Genomic DNA, 21,634 nt, shown 5'->3' with positions numbered 1-21,634 from the left:
AAAAAAGAAAAAGAAAAAAAGTTCATTTCAGAGAGAGGGAGGGGGAGGGGGATGCCTTATGACAAACACAAATTCACAATATTAAAAAGCTCCTACTTCAACTAATTAATCACTACTTAAATTCCAACAAGCCAACAAGAGATCACTTAAACAAAACCAACTCAATAAATCATTGAACATAAAAAAAAGATAATTTAAGAGGGGGGATGCCTTATGACCAACACGAATTCACAACATTTAGAAACTTTTACTTGAACTAAATTACTACTCAAAATGCCAACAAGCCAACAAGAGATCACTCAAACAAAACCAACTTAATAAAGCATTGAACATTAAATAAAGTTCATTTAAGAGAGAGAGAGGAGGGGGAGGGATGCCTTATGACGAACACGAATTCATAACATTAAAAAACTTCAGACATAACTCAAACATAAAATGCCAAGATTAAAAAAAAAACTACAGATATAACTCAATTTGTAGCAAATACCAGAAGCCCACAAGAGAGATTTATATGACTTAAGACCTACAAAAAAATTAAGAAAAAATACAAACAATAATCTAACCAGAGTTTCAACCCCTTGGGAGTTAATGGGTTTCCCATATTTCTTTACATGTGCTTTTGTCCAAACATCTAGTTGGGTAATTGGAGTTGAAGAAGAAGAATTTTTCTACATGGAAAAAAATTAAGTTACATATTATCTTTAGTACTAATTATAATAACCCTGATTCCCAACATACTCTTTTAAAGTCTTCATGTACCTAAGGATAATCTCATAACAATTATAAGATACTTAGGATATTTAATCAATTGTTATCTATAAAATATGATATGATATGCTAAGATGCCTTTCAAATGGATACATCCAATGAAATTGAACTGGTCCACATAAACAAACTTCATGCCCCAAATGAATGATCAAATGAGTCATGATGTCAAAGAAGGAAGGAGGAAAATACCTCTAAAAAAGACACAATGTATCAATTACCTTCTTTTCAGTTTCAATATACTTTCTTGATCAATTATACGTTGGCAAATTTTATTAAAGAAAAGACACACATTCGTGTTATTGAATGTCTTGAACCCTTCGAAAGTATTCCTCTAATGACAACTGGTAAAAGTTGTTGCATTAACATGAGATAATCATGAGATTTTAATCTTATTACCTTGTATTCCTTACCGAAATACAGTATGAAATGTTTGAACTGTAACCATCAGGTAATTTCAACTCATGTAATCTCTTGCAAAATAATTGTTTCTCTTATTTGGATAAAATGTGTAAAGCTAGAGGAAGGTATACTCAATTCCCGCGTTCTTTTGGGTGTAAGTCGTGTCGTATATTCATATCTTGCAGATCTTTTCGAGCATTGTATCCATCTTTTGATTTTTCATTAATATCCAACAATGTGCCTATTATGCTCTCGCATACATTTTTCTCAACATGCATGACATCCAAGTTGTGGCATAATTTAAGTTCCTATATTAGAGTAAGAAACTTGTCAGTACATAACATAATGTACATCAAAGCCTAGCCAACCAAAGGACATTAGTAAAAAAGATGTATGTACAATCCAATATGGTAAGTCAAATAAAATTGATCATTTTTTCCACATTCCATTCAACTCTTTTTTTGTCTCTTTTGTTTTTTCTTCTCGAATTTTCCAAAACAATTTTGGAAATCTTTGAGTTGGGCATCAATTGCATTTTTATTTGTAATCCTAGGAGCTTGTTGTTGTTCAACTTTGCCATCAAACCATGACTTCTTTCTTCTATATGTATGAGATGAAGGCAAAAAAACGTCTATAACCCATATACACTAATTTCTTACTTTGGTAACCATTGGGAATGTGTGTGCTCCCCACAAATTGGACATGCCGTCTTGCCCTTTGTTGTGCAACCAGCAAGATTTCCATAAGCAGGAAAGTCATTGATCGTCCACATAAGCACAACTCTCAAATTGAAGTTTGATTTGCTTACTACATCATAAACTTCCACTCCATTCCATAACAATTTTAGGTCATCAATTAATGGTTGCAAATAAATGTCAATGTCATTGCCAGGCTGTTTAGGACCAGGAATCAGTAATGTTAGCATTAAATTTTTTTTCTACATGCATAACCAAGGAGGTAGGTTATATGTCACAAGCATAATTAGTCAACAACTATACCTACTACTAAGGTTAGAAAATGGGTTGAAACCATCAGTTGCAAGACCAAATCTTAAGTTTCGTAAATCATTTGAAAAGTTTGGCCACTTTGCATCAATTGAGTCCCATGAAACGCAATCGACTGGATGACACATCTGCCCATCACTACTTTTATGGTTCATATGCCACGTTAGTAATTCAGCTACATCCTGCATTTGGAACATTCATTTCAATCTTGGAATCAATGAAAAATACCTCAACACTTTTGTTGGAACACCCTGTTTCATCTATTTGGTATGTTTATCCACCTTCTATCGAGAATGCCCACAAATTGGACAACTCTCTAAATCTTTATTCTCTTTCGTAAACATGCAACAATCATTTGTACAAGCATAAATTTTTTCATATCCTAAATCAAATACTTTTAAGAATTTCTTTACTTCATAAATGGATTTTGGGATAACATTGTCAGGGGGTAGCATATTATGCAATAACTCTAAAAGGCTTGTGAAACTTTTATCGGTCTAATCATTAGTAGCCTTTATCTTATCTAAGGATACCACAACTGACATTTTTGTTTATTTTGTACAATGAGGATACAAAAAAGTATTCGCGTCTACGACCTTTTGCTTGCCATCACTATTTACACATGGTTCATCAACTTTTTCGTTGCTTATGAAAGAAGTACTACAAAAGGATTGACCATCAAACATATACTCTATAGGTACTTCTTCACCATGATGATACCAAATCCTATAAGCTCGATCCATACCTTTGATAACCAAATGTTCATAGACAACATCAAAGGTTTGATGATTCATGTTCCTACATGCCTTGTATGGACACAAAATTTTGTCTATCTGACCCAACATGTTCTCTACTTGTTTGATGAAGTTCCATGCTCCCCTCAGATATTCATTAGTCGGCTCTATTAAAAAAATCCAAGTTCCCAATTAATATAACTAACTATATTAATCTCTGATTAATTCCATGTTAATTTGACATTCTCTTACCTATTCAAATGAATCGAATCTTTTTCAAACGTTCTTCTTCAAATTATTGCTACAAGAATGCCAAATGTAATTGTTGGATGAGGATACACAATCGTAGATGAAAAGGTCAAACAAAGATATGTGCTATTAAACTAAAAGGCCAAAATTATAGTTAACTTTAGTAATTAAAGATCTCCATCATGATATACATAAATTAGAGGATTTGGAGCACCATTTGAAGAAATTTGATAGTATTTATGATATTTTAAGACAATTAAGTTTGGTTCAATACTTGACAAAATAAGCCTAATTGTACAAGCCCATGAACACAGTCTGTTTTCTATTAAATTTTGTAGAGTCGCTATTTCCTTCTTAATAACTTCTATTTACTAGCATACATAATAGAATTTATTGTATATATATATCAAAGGGAGAAAATATACAGGAGAGGGACTAAATACCATTCAATTTATCTCCCTAACTTACACTTTCCTTTCAAGAAACTAGCTATTTGATAGGCTAACAATCAAAGTGAATTATTATGTTCAAGGAAAACTGAAAGAAAAAGAACAAGGACCAAAAAAAAATTAAACTCATGGTTAACATGCAATGCCATTGGATTCAAATGAAGAGATAATTCAGAAACAACGTTCACAAAGATCTATATCAATCCAATCGAAAATACAACAATGACTAACTAAAGAACTTAACATTCACAAGAAGCTAATTATATTTTGGTATCGTTAGCTACTTGGCTCGAAGCACTGACTGAAGCCGAAACACCTCAACAAAGTGAAGTTTATAATTTTTAACACAAACTCATATAATAAATAAAGTTTAATGATTTAATGATCACGTGGTCACTAAAATATAGAGCTGGAAATATAAAAGAAATTAGAACCTTACTTTCTGTTGGGGTTGATGCCCTAAATCTCGTAGGGTCCTATAGTTTGTAAACCTTGTATGAACAAAAACATTTATGTGATTAATAATAAATGATATTTTATTCACTTCTGTTTATGAAATATATGATATTTTAATTGCATTAATCACAAACCAATAAATTAACTTCCATGGTTATCGTTGTAACTTAAACATGTATGTGGAGACATACAGGTGGATCGTATTTAAGTGATAACCTAAATAATCTGTAGTATATAGATAAGGCTGGGTACCTTATCCTAGTGACACTACGAGTATGGCCCGCTTTGTAGATGTTACAAATGTTGTAAAGTACTACAAATAATCTAATCCTGATCTTTCATGTATTAGACATGCGAGCGGGGATATTCTATACAAAGAAGTTTGTATAAGACCGAACAACGAAATGTTTAATCTCATTATATAACGCCGTTCATAATAGAGACTTCCATTTTACTAGGATGACCATAGGTAACATGACCTTAATCCTGAGAGGGTTGTGAACTCCTGCCTATGAAGGCGGTCATTTGACTTGCATGGGCGAGAGTGGCCAGATCATCGACTCAATAAGCCTATCATTTTGGGGATTTGTCCGATTGGGGAGTTGGGAACTCAGCTACACAAGATGAAATTCACTCCTTCCTCGAAGCAAGGGTAAGTAGATAAATTGCTCCTTTAAGAACTGATTCCAGGTCTTGAATAATGTGGCGCCACACCCTCTCTTGGCCCAAGAGGGGTTTAGTCATAGTGGAATTATGATCTATTGTTCATCAGAGGAACCAGTGATACTTAAGAAGTTAGATGTAACTACAAGAGCAAAACGGTAATTTGGCCCAACTGTACTTACGAGCAATTTGTGAAAGGTTATCGTACTGTTGATTGGTTATATCAATGAATACAGAAATATATCTGTAGTGCGAAGAGTGCAGTTGTCGGTCTTTAGTAAAGTGTCTGACAGTTAACGGATGGTAAATAATGTGATTAAAAAGTTTAATCAGTTATTCATGTACCGTTGGGGCTTCAAGCTATAGATTCATAAGGTCCCCTTGGTAGCTCAATGGATTTAAGTTGAGAATCAGTTTTTGAGTTAATTTGAAATGTTCAAATTAATAAAAAGGTATTTAATTATAAATGATAGAATTAAATTAATTCAATTATATATGATATAATTGACATAATGTATTTGATACATTATTGTTTAATTGAAGGAATAAATATTTGAATATGATTCAAATATACTTTCTATGAATAAGATTCATAGTTATTAAATTTAATATAAATATGATTTATATTAAATGCCATAAAATAGAAAAAAAGAACTATGGTTTATATATTGTAAATGATGCAATATTAAAACTATAGGTTATAAATATAATATGCTAAGTTAGTTATCATATTTATTTATAATTTATTAATTATTTAATAATGATTCCTTTTTCTCCATAACTACCCTTAGTGGGAAGTTATTTGGTTTTATGGCAAAAGTGGGATAAAATAAAAATTGGTTTTTTATTATTCAAGAGAGTTATTACATGATTGTTGAGAGCTTATGCGATAGACTCGTTTCTCTAAACGATCAAGAGTCTTTGCTATACGATAGCCTTGCTTCTACTTGATCGTCTTCCTCCTCCAACTTCAAACTCCCCTATAACCAAAATTAGCCAGAGCCCACCATTTTTGAATTCTCACACCAAGAATACCAAGGTCACTAAGTGATAGTGTCCCTTTTTAGTTCGAGGATCGCGTTGTTGTTTGCTGCTGTTTGAGGGTGTTCGTGACTTGTTCAACGCGTTCGTGAACGAGTACGATCGAAGAATTAACTTGAAGAACGGTTCTTCAAAGGTATAATCTCTAAACTTTATTTTTATTTCAATAGCATGCTGTAATTCAGTTTTATGCATAATCTGTTCTGCTAACTGTGAATGTAAGAGTTCAATTGAAATGGGATTTGGACGATTTGCTTCCGCTCAAAGGTTCTCTGTAAAAAGAGTTTCTTCAATTGATATCATTGTCAGGTTGTGTTCTGATTCCAAATTTCATTTGTTGTATTGAATTTTGTTTACAATTTGGTGGGTTTTAAGTTTCTGCAATGCGTTTAATTGTTAAATGTTTGTGGATGTTGTTGATGGATAATTTCGGGATAGTTGTCTTCTTTTAATGCTTTCTGTTTACTTTTACAAAAGTTAATTGTAAGGGCCCCTGCATTTTTTAGGTATAATTTACTTGCAATCAAGTCTATATTCATTTAAGTTTTTTAGTCGTTCATGAAGAAGCTTCAGAAGCAAAAGTTGTAGTTCGCTTCGATGGAGACGAAACGGTGGTCGCATCGTGTAGCTTAAGCTAGATGATTGTTTAGTTTTGATTATGCATTCGTGTAGAATTGTTATACTTGATTGTGTAGCATTTTCTAAATGATCGCATAGCTAATGCTATGCGATCCTATAAAATGTTTACTCGATCATGTTGGGTTGGCTGCATGATCGCATAGATGCTCGAGGGTAAACGATCGCGCGGTATTTGATACTCGACGCAAGGCATGCGTGCTAAACGATCGTGTAGGCTATCATGCTCATCGCATAGTCAGTAACTACACGATCACATCGTATATGATACTCGGCGCTTGTTATTCAATCGTGTAGACTATCATGCTCATCGCATAGTCGTTAGCTACACGATCGCATGGCATGCATTACTCAAAGCGTGTTGCACAATCACGTGGACTTTCATGCTCATCGCATAGTCTTAAGCTACGCGATCGTTGCTACACTATCGTTTATATTCGACACTCGTTACTCGACGATCAAAAGGACTACTACACGATCAAGTGATGAGGCTTCAAGGCGGGCGTTTCAAGACTCAGTTCACCTATTCAAACCGGTTGACTCAAACTTTTGTAATAGTTTAACATTTCCTTTTTGGTTTTGAGATAAACTATCCCGATCCATCAACTTTTATTAAATATGCATGTGATGTATGTTTATCTTGTATCCCATAATATATGTCATATAGTTTTAAAACCCACCATAGGTTATGCATTTTTTTCATGCATCATGTTTATAATATAAGAATTATAATATATTAGTATGCATGATTAAATTACATTAAGCATGCTCATGCATCATATAATATAAGAGTTATAATATATGCATGCATTATAGCATATCCATGAATCATTTATATTATAAGTGTTATATCATAAGGTTGTATGTTAGCATGGAATGTATGCTTAGTTCATTACTTTATTATATAAAAGTTATATATTAGTAATGAATAAACATTGCATGAAGTATGACACTTATGTTTGTTTATAAATGTTATAAATACCCTATGCATGTCTAGCTAAGCAATGTGGAATGGTTTTAATTGTTTCATTTTCTATAAAGGTTATAATTAATGAAATTAGAATTAAAATCAATAATAAAGAGTTGCGTGCACACCTTAGGCTTTCATCATCTCTTAAAAATATTTTAAAATTTGATTGAGATAGACCTAAGATCATATTTCTAATGAGATTAGAAATCTAAGTTTAATCTTTTAATTCGGTTTAATATTATTAAATTGACTAATAAAAGATTAAATATGTAACAAATGTATCTATAAGGGACCTTTTGGCTAAGGTTGATTCTGGCTAGGCTAGGATACTTAAGTCGATGGAAACGTCGCACCCTTACTTGAGAACCTATCTGGAAAGGTGAATTATATAGATTTGTTACATGCATGAAAATTTGATGAAAATTGGTTAAAGTGTTTAATAAGACTTGAATCAAACTTGTTTAATCATCAAAAGCAAGTGTTGTTTTTTAGCAAATTAAACAAATCACTTAGTTAAAATCAGTAGCCGGATTTTTTAAGTTAATGAACCCTAGGTAGAACATTCAGTGGGAGGTAATTGAGATATATGATACTTCACTTTACTTCTACACATTTCTCCCTAAAAAGTTCACACCGTGAGATTTATCCTCGACTTCGAGGCACCTCTGGAGTGTCCCCCTACGGGTGGCATTTTGGTAGGTCAATAACAAGGTGAATGGAGAGAATGTTCATAGTAAGTTCAGGGGGACGTGTGACAACATATCCCACGGTCTCTTTCATTAGGTTGGATAACGTTTTCGTGCATCGCCTCGAGGCACCCTAGGAGTGTCCCCTAAAAGATGGTTGTATTTGCACAAGTCTTGTCCTAATCGACTTTTTCCTAAGGTTGGCTCATTAGGGTGGGGCTCTAAGGCTTAAAATGAGGGGTTACACTTACACATAATTGTTAAGGATGTTAAAAAATTCTGGACCAAACAATGGTGACTGTTAGATTCAGTTACAAGGAGTTGTTTCTATCTGATAGTTGGGATTGTCTCATTCCAGTGAAGGGGCACTTGATCACCCTATGGTGACTTTTTTCCTGCCTCACTAGAGCATCATTGCAAAATAGATGTCACTTAGTGTACAATAAAACTATTTTGCTACAACTTAATTGCTTTTTAAAAGTGGTTTAATACAAGTACACCTATTAAGTTTGTTCATTTTTCAACAATTTTAATATGCCTACCTCTACTCTTTCATTACTTGCCGCCGATAAACTAACTGGCGAGAATTACGCTAATTGGAAAAACACTATTAACACGATACTAATCATTGATGACTTGAGATTCGTCTTTATGGAGGAGTGTCCTCCTATTCCACCTCATAACACTGCTTGAAACATTTGAAACACATATGAGCATTGGACACGGGCGAATGAAAAGGCCCGAGTGTATATCTTGGCTAGCCTTAACGATGTTTTAGCAAAGAAGCATGAGCCCATGATCATTGCATACAAGATCATGGAGTCCATAAAGGGAATGTTCGGACAACCGTTCGCACAACTCAGGCTCGATGCTCTGAAGTACATCTTCAATTCATGCATGAAGGAAGGAACATCTGTTCGAGAACATTTTTTCAACATGGTGAAGATGAACGGGTCAAACATCGATGAGCCCAGCCAAGTTAGCACTAGTCTGGAGTTGTTACCATAAAGCTTCATTCACTTTGTAAGCAACGCTGTTTTGAACAGGGTTGATAACAACCTTACAACTCTACTCAATGAGTTGCGGACTTTTTAATCTTTGCTGAAAAGCAGGGAGAAGAAGGTTGGTTGCCTCATCTTCCAAAACGTTCCACAAGTGTTCGACCTTTGGAACTAAATCTACACTTTCTTCCTCTGGCACAAGAAAGTGGAAGAAGAAGAAAGGTGGTAAGGGGAAGAAGCTTGCTAACCCACAACTTGTTGCTCCAAGGGGTAGGCAACCAGTGAGGGTTGACAAGGCAAAATATTTCCATTGCAACCATGACGGTCATTGGAAGTAGAACTGACTGAAATATTTGGCTGAGAAGAAGAAGGCCAAACAAGGTAAATGCGATTTACTAGTTTTGGAAACTTGTTTAGTGAAGAATGATGATTCTGCTTGGATTATTAACTCTGGGGCCACTAACCATGTTTGTGAAGGAACTCTTATACAAGAGTACCTATGAGCAGAAGCGGATCTTTCCAATTCATTATGATAGAATTTCCACATATACATTTAAACATACAGATATGTATTCACAACGCTAAATTACTGGCATGCTTAAAGGATAAATAAATAAGAGACCGAGAGAATATACCAGTTGAAGACTTTTCTTCACTTGAAATATTGCTCTCTCTATGAACAACCTCTCACTCTTACTAGACCAGCAAGTAATCGTCCAGCAATACCCCGGTCGTCTAAACGAAAAACTTCACACAAAGACAAGGAAACGGGGATGACACTACCACTGGAGCCCTTAGTCTTCTCAGAATGAGAATACAAAGGGTGGACTTTGTTCGGATTTGGTAGAGGGGAGGAGGAAAAGAGATCATATACAACGATCAAGCAAGTGGGAGAAAGACTCATCTATCGTATAGACAAAATGCTTGATCGTTTAGGTAAAGTATACGATCATGTAGGAAAAGTAAGCGATCGTCTATACGATCGTGTAGAAAAAGCTAAGTGATTGACTATACAATCATTTAGTAAAGCTCGGGCGCTAAATGATCGTTTAGTAAAAGATAAGCGATCGTTTAGTAAATAGCGCACGCGGGTGTAAGCGATCGTTCAGTAAACAACACTATGTATAGGCTCTGATTTACTAAGCGATGACTCCTCTTGAATCGCAACACACCGTGAGCTATTTAAGCGTCTCAAAACGATTCTTCATCTTACTCATTCATTATGAAAACAGAAGAGACGCTGGCCAATTATCCCATAACTGTCCAATTAATAAATAATAAATACAATCATATTATATTCATAACCTATGTTTTAATATCAGATATTAACCATAGTATTTTTCCTCCACTACATATAAATCATATTTATATCCAATTTTCTCCTAATTAATGTATCTTATACATAAAGTTAATTATATCATATATAATTAACTAGTTCAATAATATCATATATAATCGAACTCCTTCTTGTCAATTTGAACATTTCAAACTGACCCAAAAATTGATTCTCAACTTGTATCCAAGCTACCAATGGAACTTTATGGACCTATGGCTCGAAGATCCAATGATACTGAATAATTGACTGAACTCTTTAGCCACGATATCCACCATCCGTTAACTGCCAAGCATTCCATTAAAGACCGACAGCTGAACTCTTCTTACCATAGATATATTTCTATGTCCATTGGATATAACCAATCATAAGTACGATGACCTTTCACAAATACTCGTAAGTACAACTGGGCCAATTTATTGTTTTGCCCCTATAGTTACATCTTACTCCTTAAGTACCACTGATTCTTCTAATAAACAATACAACATAGCCCTACTATGTGTGAACACCTCTAGGGCCATGAGAAGGTGTGTGGTGCCACATTGTTCAAGCCCCATGATCAACCCTAAAGGGAGCAATCTATCTACTTACCCCTGCTTCGGGAAAGAAGTGAACTCCATCTTGTGTAGTTGAGTTCCCAACTCCCAAATCTAATGAATCCCCAAAGTGGTAGGTTTATGTTGGTGCTCTGGCCACTCGCACCCAAGCAAATCAAAGGACCGTTCTCAATGGTAGGAGTTCCCAACTCACTTAGGATTGAGGTCATGTTACCTATGGTCATCCTAGTGAAGTGAAGTCTCTATCATGAACGGGGTTATATGACAAGACATTAACACTTCGTGGTCAGGTCTTATACAAACTCTTTGTATAGGATGCCCCCACTCGCATGTCCTCTACATAAATGATCAGGATCAGACCATCTGTGACAAGTCACAACACTAGCAGGCTGCATCCGTAGCGTTACCAGGATAAAGTTTCCCTCCTGTATCCATATAGTACAGATCATTTTGGTTATCACTTAAGACATGATCCACTTGTATGTCACGACATACATGCTTAAGTTACATAAAGACAACCAGGGATTTTAGTTTATTGGTTTGTGGTAAAGAAAATAAAACATCCAAAGTGCAAAGTCAAGTAGTGAAGTAAATATCATATACTATACATCACAAGCGTTCGTACAAAATGTATTTATAGGGCATCAACCCCAATAGTTTGTTCTTCATTTCAGGAAATTAGTTCCTAACGGCAACTTGGTGCTGGTGAGATGACGATGCAACCGGGCACGTTGTCTCAGCTGTGGTAGTGGAAGGTCTCCGGTTGACTTTACAGAATAGGTTTATCATTCTGAATGATGTATATGTAGTTTCCAAGTTAAAGAGAAACTTAATTTCTGTAAAGTCTTTGCTGAATGTAATTATCAACTGAATTTTTCTATTAATAAAGTGTTTATTTTGAAAAATGATGTTGATATATGTTCGATTCAACTGGAAAATAATTTGTATGTGCTAAGGCCGTTAGCAACAAATGCTCTCCATAACATAGAGATGTTTAAATCTTTCGTAACTCAAAATAAGCTACTTAAAATTTCTCCTAAAGAAAATGCCCAACTTTTGCACCTATGTTTAAGGCACATTAATCTCAATAAGGTTGAAAGATTGGTGAAGAATGGACTTCTAAGCGAGTTAGAAGAAAATTCTTTGCCTGTGTGCAAGTCATACCTTGAAGGCAGAATGACTAAAAGACCTTTTACTGAAAAAGGTTATAAGGCGAAAGAGCCTCTAGAGTTGGTGCATTTAGACCTTTGTGGTTCGATGAATGTTCGAGCCAGGGGAGGTTATGAATACTTCATCACTTTCATTTATTATTATTCAAGTTATGGGTATGTTTATTTAATGAAACATAAGTCTGAGTCCTTTGAAAAGTTCAAAGAGTTCAAGGCTGAAGTTGAAAACGCATTAAATAAAATGATTAAGGCACTTCAATCTGATCGAGGTGGAGAGTTTTTTAATTTAGAATTCCATAGATATATGATAGAACATGGAATAATTTTCCAATTCTCAGCATCTGGTACACCTTAACAGAATAGTGTATCAGAGAGGAGAAATCGAACTTTGTTGGGTATGGATCGGTCGATGATGAGTTACGCTTCCTTACCTGACTCATTTTGGGGTTTTGCAGTAGAGACTGCCACTTATATCCTGAACTGTGTTCCCTCAAAGAGTGTTACTAGAACACCTTTTGAGTTATGGAATGGTCGTAAAACTAGGTCATTTTCGTATCTACGGTTGCCTAGCACATGTGCTTGAGGCTAATTCTAAGAAACTGGAACCACGTTCGAGGTTATGCCTATTTATAGACTACCTCAAAGAAACGAGATGAGGTTATTTTTATGATCCTAAAGAAAACAAAGTATTTGTATTGACAAATGTTACTTTTCTTGAGGAGGATCATATAAGGGAGAACAAACCTAGAAGCAAAATCGTGTTAAATGAGCTAAAACACTACCGAATCTTCAACAAGAGGTATTGACGTAGGTTAACCTAGTAGGTCAAATCCACCTCAAGTGTTGAGGGAACCTCGACGTAGTGGGAGGGTTGCGAACCCACCTATTCGCTATATGGATTTAACTAAAATTTTAGCTATGGTAGCTAATGGCGAGATTAAGGATCCACTGTCATATAAGAAGGTAAGAAGGATATTGACAAAGGTGAATAGATCAAAGCCATGGATCTCGAAATGGGGTCTATATACTTCAATTCAGTATGGGATCTTATAGATCAACCTGATGGGGTTAAACCTATAGGTTGTATATAGATCTACAAGAGGAAACAGGGTGCTGACGGGAAGGTGCAAACCTTTAAGGCTAGGTTGGTGGCAGAGGGTTATACCCAGGTAGAGAGAGTCGATTATGAGGAGACTTTCTCGCCTGTTGCCATGCTAAAGTCTATCCGGATCCTCCTATCCATTGTCTCATATTATGACTATGAGGTATGGCAAATAGATGTCAATACTACTTTTCTGAATAGTAATCTTGAGGAGACCATTTATATGGTGCAGACCGAGGGATTCATAGTCCGAGGTCAAGAGCAAAAAGTTTGCAAGCTGAATCGGTCCATTTATGGACTAAAAAAAACATCTCGATCTTGGAATATAAGGTTTGATACTGCGATCAAACCTTATGGCTTTGATCAGAATGTTGATGAGCCTTGTGTATACAAGAAGATCATCAACAATTCAGTAGTTTTCCTAGTGTTATATGTAGATAATATCCTACTCATTGGAATGACGTAGGCTTACTGACTACAATTAAGAACTGGCTAACTACCCAATTCCAAATGAAAGATTTAGGAGAGACTCAGTTTGTTCTTGGTATTCAGATCTCTCAATTTCGAAAGAAAAAAACGCTAGCATTGTCTCAGGCATCGTATATTGACAAGATGTTGATCAAACATTCAATGCAAAACTTCAAGAGGGACCTATTGCCTTTCAGGCACGGAGTTACATTGTCCAAGGAATAGTGTCCTAAGACACCTCCATCAGGACAAAATGAAGCTCATCGATGATCAATATTGTGTTGATTGTATTTTTCCAACTGGCGTAATTCTCTCCCTTTAACTTATTCGTGGCGAGTAAACTTAAAGTAGCAGTAGCCATGTTAAAGAATTTGCTAAAAAAGAACAAATTACTTACATTTAGTCTACTTGTATTAAACCATTTAAGACAACCAATCAAATTTTTAGCAAAATAGTCTAGTGTACCCTAAGTTACATCCATTTTACAATGATGTTTCAATGAGGCATGAAAAAATTCACCGTAGGGTGATTAAGTGCCCCTTCACCGAAATGAGATATTCTCAACCATTAGACAGAAACAAACACCTTGTCACTATAACTAATAGTCACCATTGTTCGACCCAGAATTTGTTAACATCTTTAACAATTTTGTGTAAGTGTAACCCCACAATTTAGGTTCTAGAGTTCTGCCTCAATGAGCCAACCGTAGGAAAAAAAAATGATTGAGACATGAAATTAAAGCAAACCCATCCATTTCTGGAGAATGAATAAAGCGTCATGCAATATTTTCATCCTTTAGGAGGACAACCACGATGCTACGAGGCGATGCATGAAACTTTATTTAACCTAATGAGAGAGACTGAGGGATGTGTTGTCACACGTCCCGCTCCCACTTACTATAAACACTCTCTCCATTTATCTTTTTATTGACATACCCAAATGCCACCTGTAGGGGGACACCCATGGTGCCTCAAGGCCGAGTGTATATCTCACGGTGTGAATTTATAGGGTGAAATGTGTAGAGAATAGCATGAAGTATCATACACTCCATTTTCCTCCCACTGAGTGTTTTATCTAGGGTTAATTAACTAAGGAAAAATCTGGTTATTGGTTTTATCTAAGTGTTTGTTTAATTTGCTAAAAAATAACGCTTGTCTTTGATGATTAAACAATTTTGATTGAAGTCTCATTAAACTCTTTAATAGACTTTGATCAAACTTGCATGCATGTAACAAATCAATTTAATTCACCTTTCCAAGTAGGTTCCCAAGTAGGGTTGTGACGTTTCCATCAACTTAAGTACCCAAGCCTAGCCAAAACCCGTCTTAGACAAAAGGTCCTTTATAGATACATTTGTTACATATTTAATCTTTTATTAAGAATCAATTTAATCATATTTAACCGATTAAAAGATTAAACAAAGATTTCTAATCTCATTAGAAATGTAATCTTAGGTCTATCTCAATCATATTTTAAAACAATTTTAAAAAATGATTATAGCCTAAGGTTTGCATGCAACTCTTAATTATTGATTTTAATTTTAATTTCATTTAGTTATAACGATTATAAATAAATAAAACAATTAAAACATTCATTGCATGCTTGACATACTTTAGACGTTTATAAATTAACCTAAGGTAATGTCATGTTTCATGCAATCTCCATTCATTACTAATATATATAACAATTATATAACTAGGTAATGAATCAAACTATAGCATACTTCCATACATTCATTCAACCATATATTATAACAATTATAATATAAATGATGCATGGAAATGCTATAATGCATGCATACATATACTATAACATTTATACTATATGATGCATGAGCATACTATAGAATTTAAATCATACATATTCATATATATTACAACACTTATAATATAAAATGATGTATGAATATAAATGCATAACCTATGGTGGGATTATAAATCTATATGACATACAATATAACATATAATATTAATAAAACATACATCATATGTGTATTTAATATAAAAAGTTGATGGACCAAGATAGGATACCTAAAAGAAAATTTAAAAGGCTAACTATTACATGAGAAAGAGTCATCCAGTTCTAAGGAGGTGAACCAGGCCTTGAACCGCTCGAACCAAACCACATTAAAAAAAAATTCCCTATAGTGATTATGTAGCAAACTTGTTGTGCGATCTTATAGCAAATGTTACGTGATCATGTAGCAAAACCTACACGATCTTGTTGTATTAGTCACACGATCGTTTAGCAAATGCTACATGATCATTTAGCAAAAGTTACACGATTGTGTAGCTGCATCTACACGATCTTGTAGAACTATTTCGTCTTCTTCTTTTCTTCTTTGAAGCTCCCCAGGAACAGCACGAGTGACTCAAAACAATGAATTACAGACTCTATAGCAAAAAATTATGCCCAAAATAGGGGCCTTTACAAACCAAATTTGTAAACGAAATTAAGCCTTAAAACTAAGTAACCTATCCTGAAACATCCATCGACAAAACCACATTCAAAACTATACATCGCATAAACTTTAAACAAAATGCAAAAAGAGTAAAACCCACCATCACTGAAAAATCGATTCAATAAAAAAAATGTGAAATTTGGGATCAATAAAGCAACAACCTGGCTCTGATACCAATTAAAGGATCCCAAACTGAAGGGAACTGTGAGTGGAAGAAAGATCGTCCTAAATCCATTTTTCATTGAACGTAAATTTTACTGTAAATAAAGAACTAGATATGTATTTATATAAATTATAATATGCTATTAAAAAGGTTTTAGAGACCTTACCTTTGAAGACTTTTCTTCAATAATCCCTCCAACAACACATGAACGTCTTGAAGACTCTCTTCAAGAAAACTTCGATCAAGAGCACAAACACTACCACAAAGGCTTCCTTGGTATTCTCAGGTAGAGAACCCAGGAGTGGTGGACTCTGGCTATTTTGGAATGAGGGAATTTTAGTAGTAAGGAGGAAAGTTTGAAATTGTTCACCAACAACTCAAACTCACACAAAGAACTCTTCAACTGTTTTTCCCAATCTCTCCAATTCGATGATCAGATTGTTGAAGAATGAGACACTCTCCTATCTTTCAAAAAAAATCATAAACCACAACCACCCACGTAAGAAAAGAGGAGGAGAGAGTTGTAACTCCCTCCATCATTTTTATTTAAAATAAAATAAAAATTATATTTAATATAAATATAAATATGATAACTAACTTATCATATTATATGTATATTAAATTATATGTTATATCAAATATAACCTATAATCTATAGTTTTAATATTGTATCACATATAATATAACCTATAGTTTTTTTTCTCTTTTATGTGGTCTTTAATATAAATCACATTTATATTAAATTTAAAAATTATGAATCTAATTCATATTAATAATATTTGAATCTTATTCAAATATTTATATCCTCTCAATTAGGCTATAATGTATCAAATACATTATAATAATTATATCACATATAATTAAAATAACATAATTATACATACATAATTAAATCCCTTTATTAATTTGATAAATTCAAATTAATCTAAAAACTGATTCTCAATTAATCCTATTGAGCTACCAAGGGGACCACATGCACTTGTAGTTTGAAGCTCCGATAGTACATGAATAATTAATCAAACTCTTTAATTAAATTATTCATCATCCGTTAACTATCGGGCACTCCAATAAAAACTGATAGTTGCACTCTTCGCACTACAGATGTATTTTTGTGTCCATTATAAGCAATCAACAGTATGATGACCCTTCACAAATTACTCGTAAGTATAGTTAGGCCAAAATTATCGTTTTGCCCCTGTAGTTACATCTAACTCCTTAAGTATCACTGACTCCTCTAATGAACAATATATCATAGTCCAACTACGACTCAACCCCTCTCGGGCCAGGAGAGGATGTAGTACCACATTGTTCAAGCCCCAGAATCAGTCATTGAGGGAGCAATTTATCTACTTATCTCAACCTCTAGGAAGGAGTGAATTCCTTCTTGTGTCTGTGTTCCCAACTCCCCAATCAGATGAATCCCCAAAATGGTAGGCTTGTTGAGTCGGTGATCTAGCCATTCTCACCCATACAAATCAAAGGACTGCCTTCATAGGTAGAAATTCAAAACTCACTTAGGATTCAGGTCATATTACCTATGGTCATCCTGGTGAAATGTAAGTCTCTATTTTGAATGGTGTTATATAATGAGACTAAACATTTCATGGTCCGGTCTTATACAAACTCCTTTGTATAGAATATCCTCGCTCACATGTCTATACATAAATGATCAGGATCAGATCATTTGTAGCATTTTACAACAATCGTAACACCTACAAAGCGGGCCATACTCGTAGTGTCACCAGGATAAGGTATCCAGCCTTATCCATCTACTATAGACCATTTAGGTTATTGCTTAAACATGATCTACCTGTATGTCTCTACATACTTGTTTAAGTTACAAGATAACCTTGGATGTTAGTTTATTGGTTTGTGGTTAATGCAACAAAAGTATGGAATAAAATATCATATATTTTATTAAATAGATAATGAGTTTGTTCAATACATTTACAAACTATAGGACCCTACTGCAGGAGTATATCAGCATGCAACGGAAACAACAAGGATCAATAAGCATTATAATTCTTTAATTTTGGCCATAAATAAAACATAATCATACAATAATAAGAGGGTTTCAAGTAATACCTTTATAGAACCTCTTTCAATCACGAATTCAACTGCAAATCTTCTCCAAAACTTGTTGTGAACCACCTCAAGATCTTCCCTACTATTCTCTTGGAGCTTTAGATTGAGTTGTGAGACTCAAGATAAGCTTGAATGAAGGGAATTTGGAGAAGAACTCACTGTTGCACCCACTTGAAAAACACCTTCTTCAACTGAAATTTTTCTATAAAAATTCAATTGATGCATGCCTCAATTCCACTTCCATTTTCTCTATTTATTGCAGAACATTCATGCAAATAAGAAGGCTGCATGAGATACAGCTCATGCTTGGAGTATTGAAGCTAGAGTCAAGTGGATGTTAAGTGAGCTACTTGGTTGATAGTGGAGAAATCCAACATTTCCAATTATGTGTTTTTCCAATTTCAATTTTCATTTATAAAATCAATTTGATTTTCAAAATTGAAAAACTTTATTAATTTTATAAAATTAATTTCATAAATTAATTTTCTAATTAATAATAAATAATTAATTAAACAATTTAATTAATTCTAATTAATTTAATATCAAATATTAAATTAATTTTACACAAAATTCCACCTTTGTGAATTTAATTTTTAAATCATATTTAAATATTAATTCTCCAATTTTGTTTAATTCTAAAATTAAACGCGAAATTATATCTCATATAATTACTAATTCCCTTAATTCTAATTTGAACGTTTCAAATTAACTTATCACTCTAAAACTAATCCATTTATGAGCTAGTAGGGGGACCTTGTGGACCTACAGATCATGGACTCCAACGGTCCGAGATTAATTGGCTAAACTCTTTACACCATATTAATCACCATATGTTAACTAATAGGTTACTCTACTAAAGCCCATAGTTGCACTCCCCTCACTGTAGATATATTATGTCCACTCGATATAACCGTGATTAGTAAGTTAACCCTTCACAGGTTGTTCACAATAACGACTGGGTCAAATGTCTATTGTACCCCAAGATTACCTCTTGTTTCTTAAGTCCCAATGATCCTCTAATGAACAACTTATTTGTGATCCGATCAACAAACCGAGTCCTTCTCGGGCCAATGAGAGGGTGGGGTCCCTTGTTCAAGACCCGGAGTCAGCACTTAAGGGAACAACCTCTCGGGTAGAAGTGAATTCCATCTTGCACCCTATGTCCCCAGCGATTTACCCGGTCTTACCCCTGAAATGGAGGTTTATTGAGCCAACGCTGCTGAGCCAACCCTCACTTATGAAAATCTATGGATAATCCCAAATAAACAGGAGTTCATAGTTAGCTCAGGATTAAGGTCAAGTTACCTAGGTCATCGTTTTGAAATAATCAGTCTTAAACAGTAAACAATGTTATAAAGTAAAAGTGACTTATTTCGTGGTCCGATCTTATACAAACTCATTGCACAGGACGCCCCCACTCCTTATGTTATAACATGTACGAATTAAGATCACATTGTCTGTAGCACTTACAACTCTTTGTTACAACTACAGAGTGAGCCGCATCCAATAGTATTACTAGAATAAGGCACCCAACCTCATTCATATACTATAGATCATTTTGACTATTTACTTGAACCTGATCCACATTTATGTCTCCACATAAAGTTCAAGTACTCATGTAATAGTCATGGATCTTTTAATTTATTGGATTTCTAAAACAAAATAAGCAATATATATATTTAATAACAACTTATTGAATTTTCAGAATAAGTTTTATTGTTTACAAACCACGAGTTTTAGGACATAAAATCTAACACCTACAAGATTTAGGGCATCAATCTCAACAAAAAATAAAATAAGTCCCTTGAATCGGGGAGTGATTAATATTATATTCAATTAATAAATATTATATATATATATATATATATCCTCTGTCACAGGGTCGGAGTTCTTGTGCACGCGACGTCTCCGTGTGGCACCTTGGTTGTCCCAATACCGAGGTAAGCCATGTATGACACCCTCGAGTTGGACTGGTTTCACCTCCCATGGGCTCATCAGGGTAGCGGGAATAGCTCCCGACCAGTGTGGTGCCAAGGCAATACACCTATCCATCAAGATCCCTCAGGAGTAGGCACATGCTTGTGGCACGTACTCCGCTTGTTCGCTATCCCGCATGCCCCAATGAATGTAACTTTGGGACTAGTCAGCCAACTCGTGTCTCGCCATGACTGTCACGATCTTTGATCCGTGACATTCTCCCCCACTCAATTTCACAACGTCCTCGTTGCAAGGAGGAGTGCAAACTCGCCCCTAGGATCGTCATATGGTGCAGCTGCTCCTTGCATACTCCCATAAAGGTCTTCATCCTCGGGGAAGACCAATGCTTGGCAGACACCTATCTCTCATGTGCGAGGCAGCGTGCGTTGGCCAAGCGCACTTCCTCATTCACATACTTTTTCACGAACCCGCCCATACGATGGAGCGCTTGGCGAACACTATGAGTGCGACCATGACCACACGTCAGCTCTGATACCACTCTGTCATTGATAGAGTGGTATCAATATATATATATAATTAAACTTTAATTAATCAACTATATATTATGCAACTTAATCATATTTAGATACAATTTTCTTTTATAACCTATATTTTTAATATGAATCATACATTAATTTTGACCTATAGTATTTATATGAATCTACTTCATATAAATAATATTGGAATCTTATTCAAATATTTATATCTCACATATAGTTCGAATTATAAATTATATTTATAATTAACTATATATTATAATGCCTCAACATACATTGTAATTTATATTAATCAAATTAATATAATTAACACCTTTAATTCCTTCAAATAATTTGAATTATTCAAATTATTGAAGAAACAACTATCCCTTGTTTTATCTTTAGTGGCCTAGCAAGGGGCCTTATGGACCTATAAAATAAAAACTCCAATAATACGAGATTACTTAATTAACAAACATTCATTAACTACTGGTCAACTCCACTAAATACTGACAGTTTTACTCTTTGCATTGTAGATATATTTTGTGTCCATGGATATAACCAATCAACAGTAAGTCAATCATTCACAAATTGCTCGTAAGTACAGTTGGCTTACATTACTGTTTTACCTCTATAGTTACATCTAACTTCTTAAGTACCACTGATCCCTCTAATGAATAATTAGTTATAGTCAAACTATAAACTAGATCCCTCTCTGGCCAGTGAGAGAGTGAAGGCCCTCATTGTTCAAGACCTAGAATCAGCCTTAAGGGAGAAATTCATTTAC

The 21,634-nt window shown here is 34.5% G+C and overlaps 1 pseudogene; it reads right to left on the bottom strand.

Moving 5' to 3' along the window:
- Window positions 1-2,152: 2,152 nt before the first annotated feature.
- On the bottom strand, window positions 2,153-20,446 carry LOC150034426 (uncharacterized; annotated as a pseudogene).
- Window positions 20,447-21,634: the final 1,188 nt, after the last annotated feature.

Source organism: Benincasa hispida, chromosome 8 (assembly GCF_027475165.1).
Source record: "Benincasa hispida cultivar pf3 chromosome 8, pf3_genome.v1.1, whole genome shotgun sequence".
Lineage (NCBI taxonomy): Eukaryota > Viridiplantae > Streptophyta > Magnoliopsida > Cucurbitales > Cucurbitaceae > Benincasa > Benincasa hispida.
Note: the sequence above shows the minus strand (reverse complement) of the source record. Positions and strands in the feature narration are given on the sequence as shown.